Source organism: Triticum dicoccoides, chromosome 2B, assembly GCF_002162155.2.
Source record: "Triticum dicoccoides isolate Atlit2015 ecotype Zavitan chromosome 2B, WEW_v2.0, whole genome shotgun sequence".
Taxonomy (NCBI): domain Eukaryota; kingdom Viridiplantae; phylum Streptophyta; class Magnoliopsida; order Poales; family Poaceae; genus Triticum; species Triticum dicoccoides.
Window position 1 is genome coordinate 490,408,376 of NC_041383.1, and position 13,063 is coordinate 490,421,438.

The following is a 13,063-nucleotide window of genomic DNA, read 5'->3' on the forward strand; positions in this document are numbered from 1 at the left end:
TTCAGCACACGTTCAGCTCGATGACGTTTCCCGGGCTCCAATCCAGCAAAGCGTCGGGGATGAGTTCCGTCAGCACGACGGCGTGGTGACGATGATGATGTTCTACTGGCGCAGGGCTTCGCCTAAACTCCGCGACGATATGACCGAGGTGGAATATGGTGGAGGGGGGCACCGCACACGGCTAAGGAACAATCCGTAGATCAACTTGTGTGTTCTAGGGGTGCCCCCCTCCCCTCGTATATAAAGGAGGAGAGGAGGAGGGGGCCGGCCAAGGGGAGAGGCGCGTCCTAGGGGGGGCAATCCTACTCCAAGTAGGTTTGGCCCCCCTTTTCCTATTAGGAGTAGGAGAGGGAAGGAAGAGAGGGGAGGGAAGAAGGAAAGGGGGGGCCGGCCCCCTCCCAATTCGGATTGGGCTTGGGGGGGGCCCCTCCTTTGCTCCTTCTCCCTCCTTTCCACTAAGGCCCAATAAGGCCCATATACTTACCGGGGGGTTCCGGTAACCTTCCGGAGCTCCGGTATATTCCCAATCTCATCCGGAACCTTTCCGGTATCCAAATATATCCGTCCAATATATCAATCTTTATGTCTCGACCATTTCGAGACTCCTTGTCATGTCGGTGATCACATCCGGGACTCCGAACAGACTTCGGTACATCAAAACTTATAAACTCATAATAAAACTGTTATCGTAACGTTAAGCGTGCGGACCCTACGGGTTCGAGAACTATGTAGACATGACCTAGAACTATTCTCGGTCACTAACCAATAGCAGAACCTGGATGTCCATATTGGTTCCTACATATTCTACGAAGATCTTTATCGGTCAAACCGCATAACAACATACGTTGTTCCCTTTGTCATCGGTATGTTACTTGCCCGAGATTCGATCGTCGGTATCCAATACCTAGTTCAATCTCGTTACCGGCAAGTCTCTTTACTCGTTCCATAATATATCATCCCGCAACTAACTCATTAGTTGCAATGCTTGCAAGGCTTAAGTGATGTGTATTGCCGAGAGGGCCCGGAGATACCTCTCCGACAATCGGAGTGACAAATCCTAATCTCAAAATACGCCAACCCAACATGTACCTTCGGAGACACCTGTAGAGCACCTTTATAATCACCCAGTTACGTTGTGACGTTTGGTAGCACCCAAAGTGTTCCTCCGGTAAATGGGAGTTGCATAATCTCATAGTTACAGGAACATGTATAAGTCATGAAGAAAGCAATAGCAACATACTAAACGATCAAGTGCTAGGCTAACGGAATGGGTCATGTCAATCACATCATTCTCCTAATGATGTGATCCTGTTAATCAAATGACAACTCTTTTGTCCATGGCTAGGAAACATAACCATCTTTGATAAACGAGCTAGTCAAGTAGAGGCATACTAGTGACACTATGTTTGTCTATGTATTCACACATGTATTATGTTTCCGGTTAATACAATTCTAGCATGAATAATAAACATTTATCATGATATAAGGAAATAAATAATAACTTTATTATTGCCTCTAGGGCATATTTCCTTCACCATTTTCTTGCCTCTTCCCAAAGCTCCATTACCCGGCGACTCCAGGAGGCATTATCCCTTCCACCTCTCCCCCTTCCATCGTCGCAACTCCAACTTCTCATCCTGTGCCAATGGCGACCTTCTCCTTCGATCCAACTCCTTTCCTTCCACCTAATCACCACAACATTGAGGTTGAAGGCAAGCCAGCCAGAGTCAAGGTATCAATGGTGCGGCACCGGCAACACATGAGGAATGGGCGATTGCTTCTATTGTTCCGAGGCCTAATCTCCCTGTGGCATTCAACACTGTCAGAGAGGTACTCTCAGATTTCCTCAATGAAAAGCAGTTAGGTTTTACTGAGATTGAGCCCTGTCCGTTTGGTCAAGCGTATGTCAAGATGAATAGTGTCTTTGACAGAGATGAGTTGGTCTCCTCCAGTCCACATCTATTTACTGATGTCCATGTTATCTTTCAAAAGCACAATAAGGGTATGAATTGGAGAAGACTGGTGCTTAATAGAGAGGCATGGATATTATTATGTGGTTATCCACTGGATAGAAGAAACATCCAGGAGGTCAACAATGATGTTAGCAAGTTTGGGAAGTTTTTGCAGTGGGACAGAGTCAGAAGTTCTAGGGCCAGTCTTATGGTTAAAGTGAGGGTTGAGGAGCTCAGAGATATCCCAATAAGTATTGTTTTTTGGTGAAGGATATGACTTCCAAACAGATTCTCTTACTGTTCCTGTTGTGATCCTACAACAGCAGATTATGGGTGAGGAAGCACCTGATGAGGACCCCATTGACCTTCAAGGAAACCAACATCCTGCTCCTCAGCAGCAATTACCATCCCAATCAGCACAACTTGTTCCTAGGTCCTTTGCAACAACACGAACGAGATGATCATCGAACTCCAATTAGCAACAATCTCCACAGCCTAATCTTCAGCTTGCTCTCAATGTGGGGGCACCAAATGAACAACATAATGTCAACTTGCAAGAAGAGGAGGATCAGGATGACATGCCAGGCTGGGGACACTGGGCTATGCCACAAGATGCAGACGAGGAGCTTCATGCTGGTGAATTTTTGGCATTGCAAGATATCTTAGAACCAATGGAGGAAGAGGGTAATAATGCACTTGTTGCCAACAGTAGCATTATTGTTTTAGAAATTCCACCATATAATAGTGTTAGTTCAGATGCCTCAGCCAATGGACCTTTGGCGTCACTACCTCAACTCCTACCATATTTGAACCTGGAGATTCAGCCCAATGGGCACCAAGATCCTCCTTAGGCCCAAGAGCATATTCAGGAAGTGCATGTGCCACCACCCCAGCCCACTCTTCAGCAACAGGACAAGGCTCTCAGCCAATTGATTCAGATAGGACCAGACCCTCTTATGGAGACCACTACTCAGCAGTCTAGAAGTTTTCAGAGAGATATTTTGGCTGACCCTATGATCTCTGAGTCCCTATTTCTTCCTAAAAACAGTACCCTATATATTCAGAAGACCATCACAGTCTCTCACACAGATCATACTAGACTTGCTCAAGAAACTGATGATAAGGAGGATAGAGTGACAAATACCGATGGAGGTTTGACAACCACTGCTAACAATACAACTCTTGATGCTCTCCAAGTTCTAGGTGAGGACCAACTGTCTGACACATCTGCCCCCAGGATTTCCTATTCCTGCATTTCTTAACCAAGCTCATACTGTCTGCCCAGGTACACTGCATCTTGAGCATGAAGATGTAGTTGCCATGGAGAACTCCAATCTCTGCAATATGGGCACTAAAGAAGTCTTGCCTGGAAAAGAAGAGGCTATCGTCTAGAAAGAACACTTTGCACCCACCAAAGACCATATCAACATCATCCAGGTACCATCTGAATGGGTCAATTTTTTATCTGTCTCTCTGCTCACTCCAGATAAATTTGATTGGGCAAAAAAAAAAATCATCACCTCCACAGTCTGGGAAATTATCTCCTCCAACTCTAAAACCAACTCAACCTTGCCATTTGTAATCCCAGATAAGTGTCCTGCTGATAGCTCACTGGCCTGTATGCTATCCTCTAATTCCCAGGGACCTCAGGAAAACTCCCACCCTGCTGAGAATTCTACATTTGAAGCTATGTCAGCATCCCCCACCTCTGCTATGCACAAGAGCAAGAAGAGGAAGGAGAAGATCCCTCTGGTGGAAACTGAGGTAAGAAGAAGTTGCAGGTTACAGAAATTAACCAAAGGTTTTAGAAAAGAAGTATGCAGAGATAGAGATTGTCTTGCTTGTCACTCTGCCCCACCAGTCTTACCTGCAAAGATCATTAAAAGCTTGAACACCACTTTTTGCAAGGTTTCTGACAAGGACACCACTGAAGAAATCATAAGCAAGAAGGCCAGGAAGACCAAGGGAGATAGCGCTGCAGTAGAAGGCAACAAAGGTGGAAAAGAGAAGGTTAAGAAGTGGGTCTGATCAATGGTGGTCTCTGTCAGGATAGAGCTTTTGTTTTGTAGTGCTCAGTTTGTAAGAACTATGTCTGATGGTCTGTAAGACTTTAATGCACTTTTGCCTCTTTGTCAAGATGACTGTTGAATAGTTTGTTTTTATGCTTGAGAACTATATCCTGCATCCTGGGTTATGGTAGAGTACCCTACTCCCCTGAGTTGGTCAGTTAAGCCCCTCATATCTAATGAACAAAGACTAGAACATTCTTAACTGGAATATTAGAGGTCTGAATGACCCAAAAAATGGCCAGCTATTGCTAGCAAGATTGAAGAAGCAAATTGCTCCATTATATGCTTTCAAGAAACCAAGAGAGAAACCATTGACTCTGCTTTCATAACAAAATTGTCCCAGAAGAATCTCTAAATTCCACTTACTTCCTTCTATTGGGGCATCTAGAGGTTTGCTTGTAGCATGGAATGACCACATATTTTCAGGTCAACTCTTTCATATCAATGATTTCTCCATCTATATCCAATTCACTTCCAAACACAATAGTGAGACCTGGATTCTGAAAAATGTCTATGGCCCATGTCAACAAAGTGAAAGACACAATTTTCTTCAGTGGTTTGAAAACTTCTCAATGCCAGATGATACAAACTGGGTTATAGTGGGAGACTTTAATTTTATCAGATACCCAAGTAACATAAGCAGAGATGGTGGTAATATTGGAGATATGCTAGCTTTCAATGAAGCTATCAGCAAGCAGACACTCATTGAAGTCCCACTTAAAGACAGGAAATTTACTTGGAGCAATACACAAGAAAGCCCTTTGTTAGAAAAACTAGATTGGTGCTTCATTTCAGAAGCCTAGACTCTCAAATATCCAGCTACATATGCTTATCCTTTGCTAAAACCACCTCAGACCATGTTCCAATCAAGATGTCCATTGGATCATCCATCCCAAAGTCCAGGGTTTTTAGATTTGAAAATTTCTGGCTGGAGCACCATCAATTTAAGGAAGTTGTGCATAATATCTGGTCTCAAGAGGTTCATGAAGAGGACAGTGCCAGAACTATACCAGTGAAGTTTAAAAGGTTGAGGAAAGGATTGAAAATGTGGGCCAAGGAAATTCCAGACCTGAGGAAAATCATTGATTGTGCAAATTTCCTTACCCTGTCTTATGGTAACTTTGAGGAATATAGAGATCTCTCATAGGAAGAATTCAATGGCAGAGCCATCATCAAATCCCACTTAGAAATAGTCTTGGAGCACGAAAGAATATATTGGAAGCAGAGAGCTACAATCAGACAAATTAAAGTGGGAGAAGTGGATACCAAGTACTTCCAAGCTAGAGCAACTATCAAACTAGGAAATAACTGCATTGCCATCCTGAAAGATGAAACAGGCTTGGAACACCATGATCACAATGCTAAAGCTGCTATTTTATATAAAGCTTTCAAGGAAAGAATGGGAACCAAGACAAAGACTCAAAATTCTCTACTCATCCACCAGTTGCTACATCCCATGGATAATCTATCTGAATTGGAAATTCCATTTACCAAAGATGAAATAAATAAAGTGGTGCAACATATGCCTGCTGACAAAGCACCAACTCTAGATGGACTTAATGCAGCTTTCCTCAAGCATTGCTGGGACATCATAGCACCATACTTCTATAAGCTCATTGAGGATTTTCATGCTGGCAAGGTTAACATTCAAAGCATCAATTACTCTTTCATCACTTTGATACCCAAGCATGATGCAGCATCAACCCCAACAGAATTTAGACCTATTTCCTTGCTCAACTGCACACTTAAGATCATCACTAAATTGTTGACGAGTAGATTGCAGGAAGTTATCTTGGGTATGGTTCATAAAAATCAATATGGATTTCTCAATAATAGGTGCATCCAAGATTGCCTGGCCTGGGCCTACGAATATATTTATCAATGCCAACAGAGTAAAAAGAGCTCATTCTTCTAAAGCTAGATTTTGAAAAGGCATTTAACATGATCAACCATGATACTATTATAGAAGTCATGCAGGCTAAAGGTTTTGGCCCCAAATGGATTCAATGGATCAGGATGATCTATGAGACCGGTTTCTCCTTAGTCTTAATGGGATCCCAGGAAAACAATTCCAGTGTAAGAAAGGTGTTAGGAAAGGGGACCCTATTTCACCCCTGATTTTTGTCATTGTTGCTGATATTTTACAGTCTATGATGAGCAATGCAACACTCTCTGGTCACCTCTCCTATACTTCACAGTTCCAGTACAGATTTTCCCATAATCCAATATGCTGATGACACCATCCTTGTGGCTCATGCTGATATCAGACAAGTGCATCACAACAAGAATCTGCTGCTCCATTATGCAGAATACACAGGACTTAAGGTCAACTACTCCAAGTCTACTTTGGTATCACTTAACACTCCTGAATCCAAAATGCAAGAGATATCCAACCTCTTGGGCTGCAGAATTGGAACCTTGCTACACAAATATTTAGGACTACCTCTTTGCAGTTCTAAACCCAGAGTGATTGACTATGTTCCTCTACTGAAGAGAATTGAGCATAGATTGCTAGGATGCTCTACCCTTTTGTCCACTAGTGATAAACTCACACTCCTCAAGTCTGTATTTATAAGCATGCCCACTTTCTTCATGTGCACTTTGAGGATTCCCAAAAACAATGCTCAAACAAATCAAATCTCACCTCATGAACTGCTTCTGGAGAAAATATGCCTCTAAAGATAGAGGTGCTGCACTCATCTCATGGCAGAAAGTTTGTAAACCAAAAACTCATGGTGGTCTGAGAGTATTGGATCTTCATGCACATAATCAAGCTCTCCTGATGAAGCATCTGCACAAATTCCTAAACAAAGCAGACATTCCATGGGTCAACATAATCTGGGAAGCATACTATCAGAACAATATTCCAGGAGGAAAGATGGTGGGCTCCTTTTGGTGGAAATTTTTTCTCAATCTGCTCCAATCATTTAAGCAAACAACAATTTGTATAGCAGGCAAGGGTGATACTGTTAATTTCTGGAATGACAGATGACAAGAGATCCCTTTGAATGAGAAATACCCAGAGCTACACTCATTTGTAGTCAGTCATGAGGTCACTCTCTTCCAAATTCAGCAACAAGCAGACTTCAGCCACCACTGCCACAGACCCCTCTCACTTGAAGCATATAATCAATACAATGCACTTGAAGAACTGGTTTCTAGCAGAGCAAACACTGCTGCTCAAGATGTCTGGACCTCACACACAACCTCTCAAAAATTCTCTTCAATGAAAATTTACAGATCAATGTTGTGTGTGAGTACAACACACAATGTTTTCATGATGGTTTGGAAATCTGCTTGCCGTCTTAGACACAAAATCTTCTTCTGGCTTCTACTGCATGACAGGCTGAGCACAAGAAATATGCTTAAAAGAAGGAACATGCACCTGGAAGACTACAACTGTGCATTGTGTGCTAATAGAACATAGGAAACCATTTCACATCTTTTCTGGAACTGTCCATTCACTTGGTTGTGCTGGAACTCAATCATTCCCAACAGAAACAGAGGCATATCCACCTTTGATGAAGTACACCTATTAAGACAGAGACTACCACCGGACATTGCCATGGAAATCATTATCATGGGATGTTGGAGCTCATGAATGACAAGGAATGACAAAATCTTCAGGAGAGCTCCACCTCATCCAGACTCGTGGAAATTCTACCTTAAAGAAGGACTCCAGGCTACCAGGCTAAGAGAAAAGCATATCAAAGAAGTACAAATCAATTCCTGGACAGTGCATAACTTGTAATTTATTTTCAATGTTTGATCGTACGGGTGTTGGGTGATCCTTGTTGGACTCTTTTCTGCACATATTTAAATTAATGAAAATACCGTAGAACTATTGTTCTACGGTTTCGGTTAAAAAAAATCATGTTATGCATGATCAGGCAAGTAATGTCCTCTTCTTCGTTCAAATCAAACTCCTCGTCAAACGAGGAATCATCTAGGAAAGAGGAGTCACACGAGCTCATCTATAATGCGGAAAATCACCGTCAAACTAACTCTCCAACCCCAACAAAAACGTCAAGTTTCATCTTTTTTTACCTTAGGGAATTTCATCTAACACCTTGCTTGCGGGGTGGACAAAATCGGCTGGCTGCGGGTTGGGCCGCCGTTCGGCGGTGGGCGGGTGCAGGCGGCGGCGATTGCTCGACAGATGAGATGGCCGCACGCCGGCAGAGAAGAAGGCGGGAGCTCGGCGCGACCTACGGGCGGCTTCGCATGGCCGAGCCTCGCGGCCGTCGGGTGGGCAGCGTGGCGCGCCCCCCTAACTCCGGTGGGGGGGGGGGGTCTAGGCTAGGATGAAGCCTAGCCCATCGTAGACCTCGCCGGGGAAGGCATTTAGGCCAACCGCAGTCGCTGGAGATGCTTTATTTGGCAGCGGCCGAAAGTGAATCGGTGGCTGCGGGCGGCGACTGGTCGCAAGGAACTGAAATGAAGGCAGTTGGACATTTGGCGGGCGGTTGCGTTTTTACATCTTCCATAGGTGAAGATACAAATTTTCACCACGAGGTGTCGTAGTTTACATCTCCAGGAGGCGGAAATGTAATTATTTTTTAGCCTCCAAGATGCAAAAGATAGTTATTTTTGCATATACATCTTCTATTGAAGATGCTCTAATGATTCTTCAAATGTACTCCCAAAATACATTAACGCATTTTGCCAGACATAAGTGCCCAGGCAATGCCATTCACAGGTTTCCAAAGCAACACGTCTTCGTCAAATAAGAAAACAATATGTCTTCTTGTGGATTTTCTGTAAGCAACCAACTTATACTGTATACATACAGCTTGAGCTCCACGGTTATTAGTCGCCATCAGCTGCGAAGACCGGAATTAAGAGGGACCGGCGGGCGATTGGAGTACAGCTTGTGACAACACAAAATATAGAAAAAACTAACTACCCATCAATCAATTGGCTAAAAAGGAATACAACTTGAGGAATTTGCTGAGTGACGAACTACTAGCAGCGGAATAAGTACTCAGGTGCAAGCATAACATGGCAGTAACACAGTCATCATGATGATATGAAACAAGCACAGAGCACAGGTAGCGTGTAAACATGATGATATGTGGCATCAAGGCTCGGCAGCTCGAATCGTGGGTGCTTCCGTTTCCTTTGTTTGTTCACTCGATTTGTAAAGCAAGATGCACCAGGATCGTCCGTGTTTGTTGGGTTCTCAAAGTGTCGGTATTGAGCATGCTTTATCTTATATATAAGTACTCTTTGACATGATTGACGAACCGCTCGGTGTTAGGTGATCATTGACAGCGACCAATTTATTTATGACAAGCACGCGATAATAGGAAGGCAAAAGTGGCTCATGTGAGAAGTTGCACGCGAGGCCATGGACCGTGGCTAGCTGGTACGTATGTGTATGCCAATGCCACATCCCACAACACCCGAGCGAGCGACATTTGGATAAGGTGAAACACCCGATCGTGCAATCAGCTTAGGGCATTTCTAATCGATCTCTTAAAAATTAGCGAACGTAAAGTTCACTAACGGTGACAGCACGTAGCCCACCTCCTATAGTTAGTGAAGTAAAAATAAAATGATGTAGATTTTGTGTTCTAACCGCATGAACTTCAAATATGACATAATACATATCTTAAAAACATTCAAATTAAAGCATGCATATCATAACCATCATAACGTAAAGTTCTATCATCGCGTTTATCAAATTAAAACATGCAAACTTCACCCAAAAGACATCACTTCAAACACAATGTTTGACCCAAAATCACCACAAACATAGCATGTATATGTTCTGGATCGAGCCAACCAATGGGATGCACCACCACTCCCTCGGCCACCACCACTCAAATGAGATCCTCGGCGAAGAAATCAACTCCACCATCCTCTCGGCCACCACCACCCCCTCGGCCACCACCATCAACACCATCACCGCACCACCCCCTCGGCCACCTCCATCAACACCAACACCGCCACCACCCCCTCGACCACCACCAACATTCCGAAGAGGGGCTTCCAAGATCTCTCCGCGAGTGAGCTCCCAATACTTTCTTGCAGTTTCGTCTATTGTGCTTGGATTCATGAACATGATAACACGTTCTTCGGCCTTCTTGGCATCACAAATCCTCTCCTCCTTAAGTGCAAGCCTACGCTCCTCCGCCTTCAACTTTCTATTTTTGGCCGCCAATTTGGCCTTCCATTTCTCATTCTCCAACACCCTTGGCTCATTCCACCTTGCCATCTTCTCTTCTTTGCCCTCAACCTCCAACACCTTATTGGTCTCGATCATTGCAACAAGTTCTTCTTTGTAAGTGCCACCAAATAATTTCTCTTCTTTCTTTCTTTCTTTTGCAATCTTGTTTCCTTCCGGTCTATTGTTGGCATCTTCGTCAACTTCGTCGTCATTCTCAATGGATATGCTCAACCTTGATCTCTTTGGAGTGGTCTCTGCGATTCTTTGGATCCACTTCTCGTTTTTGCATAGCTCTTTATAGCAATGGTGCAACGTGAAGGGCTTGTGACCGAACTTGGTGTTTCTATGTTTGAATAGTTCTTGGATGTCGGGGGCATACTCCACCACTTGCACACTACTCGGCGGCACATGACTCACTTGGTTGATGCACCCAGACCATTGGTGGCATTGATCATGAATGGTGCTCCAACAATGCCTAAGAGAACCTTGCGTACAACTTGATCGCACATCGACGAAGTTGTTGTAGTGCTCAATAATTCTCTCCCAAAACATGGTTTTGGTTTGGTCCGTTCCGATCGTTGGATACATGAAGATTGTGCACCAAGCATCGCAAAGAGCAATATCCTCCTTTAGGTTGTCATTTTGGGTGCGGCACCTTGGCACCTTCGTGCCTGCTTCGGTTACTGAAAGTGCGTTATATCGACTAGATGGGGGAGGGGTGAATAGGCGATTTTTACAAATTCATCACTGAGGAAATACAACTTGAGGAATTTGCTGAGTGACGAACTACTAGCAGCGGAATAAGTACTAAGGTGCAAGCATAACATGGCAGTAACACAGTCATCATGATGATATGAAACAAGCACAGAGCACAGGTAGCGTGTAAACAGGATAAGCAGGCTGAAGATAAGAAGACTGAAGAATTAGGATTGAGGAAATTGAGAAAGTCTTCAATCAAAGTCTTCAAATAGTAACGATCAATTTCATCAACACATGAGTGAGGAAATGAAAGGGTAGAACCAGTAGCTCGGTGAAGATAGTGATTTGGTAGACCAGTTCCAACTGATGTGACAGTTGTACGTCTGGTTGGAGTGGCTAGGTATTTAAACCTAAGGACACACAGTCATCACCGTATTCTTCTTGAGCTAAGGTCACACATACCTCGTCCAATCACTCGTGGTAAGTCTTCACAGGTGACTTCAAACCTTCACAAACTTGGTCACTCGGCGATCCACAATTCCTCTTGGATACTCTAGACCACGATGCCTAACCGTCTAGAAGATGCATAGTCTTCAAAGGTAACAAGCGTCGGTTCCACATGGGGGACAATCTCTTCAGTGATGCTCAATCACTTTGGGTTTTAGGTGTTTGGGTTTGAGTTTTTCCTCGCTTGATAATTTTTGCTCAAAGTCCTCGGAGGATGGGATGCTCTCAATGACAAGTGTTAGTTTCTCTCGGAGCAGCCAACCAACTAGTGGTTGTAGGGGGCGCCTATTTATAGCCGGGGAGCAGTCCGACATGATAAAACATAAATGCCCTCCAATGATATGACCGTTAGGTGGATAAGATATTTGGGACAGCTGGCGCGTAGCACAACAACGATCAGAAATTTGAGCTCTCAAATTCCTCGGGGCTATCATGTTCCTCACTTGTAGGCAATCCGCACTGGTGAATTCCTAACTCCTCAATCACACCAAGTTCCTCAGAGAACAGAAGATCTTCGTCTCTGTCACTGAAGAAATTGACTGAACTATATGAGATTTCCAATGGCTTCACTCGAAAGGATTGGATATGTGTAGCCTTTGAGATGAGCATCACTTGGAAACTTTTTCTTAGTTTTACCTCGACCCCCTTTAACAGTATGGTGTTTCCTATGACTCAAGAAAGAGAAATAAAACTACGAAAACAAAGTCTTCACGCTTCATAATCCTCGCATCAATATCGAAGTCTTGAAGGTCACACCAATTTCCTCATTTTCAAAGTCTTCAAGAAAACCAAAGTCTTCAACTGAAGAAATTCATTTTTAGGGGTCGACTTTCTTCGTAAATATCAAACTCCTCATAGACTTATAAAACATGTGTACACTCACAAACACATTAGTTCCTTAACATATAAGTCTTCAATACACCAAAATCACTAAGAGGCACTAGATGCACTTACAATTACCTCCGCAACCTCCTCTTCCTCGGCCACCACCTCTTCGGCCTCCACCTCTTCGGTCTCCTCCTCTTCCCCGGTCACCTCTTGCTCCATGTCTTGGATGGCCTCCAAATGATCCCAAAACGAGTTGTAGTTGAGCTCGTCAAGTCCAACGGCGGGCGAGGACTCCAAGGAGGCGAGGAATTTGACCGTATTCATCTTTGCACTACAATAAACAAAGCAAACACTACCAACAATCACTATCGGATACCAACAAGACACAAGGTTTTTCTTTTTACCTTGTAGGAATTTCATCGAGCACTTTGGCGACCGCGATGCTTGTTGCCGGCTGAAGCCGCCGCCCGTGCCGGAGCAGTGGCCGTAGGGGCCGCCGGAGTTGCAGCACAAGGTGCTGGCCTAGGACGAGGCACCGCTTTGGCCTCTTCATCTTCTTTTCCGTGGCTGCCTCGGCGAGCGCCGCCATCGCCATCGGCTTTCGAGCTCGTTTGGCTCCGGCGCGTGCGGCAGGAGGGTGGCGGGCCGTTGTCGGAAAGGCAGTGGCCACCTTGGAGGCCATTGGAGCGGTTGGAGGAGCTTGGACGCTATGGGTCATTTTCATCCCCAAACTCTCCTTCGGCGCGGGCAGCAACACGTGGGTGATTTCCGGCGACGAAAAGCCAGCGGCGATGGCTGGCGAGGTGAGGGAAGAGGCTGGGCTATCCATTCCGGCC

The 13,063-nt window shown here is 44.4% G+C and overlaps 1 pseudogene; it reads right to left on the reverse strand.

The window, feature by feature from the left end:
- Positions 1-9,738: 9,738 nt before the first annotated feature.
- Positions 9,739-12,822, reverse strand: LOC119360951 (annotated as a pseudogene).
- Positions 12,823-13,063: the final 241 nt, after the last annotated feature.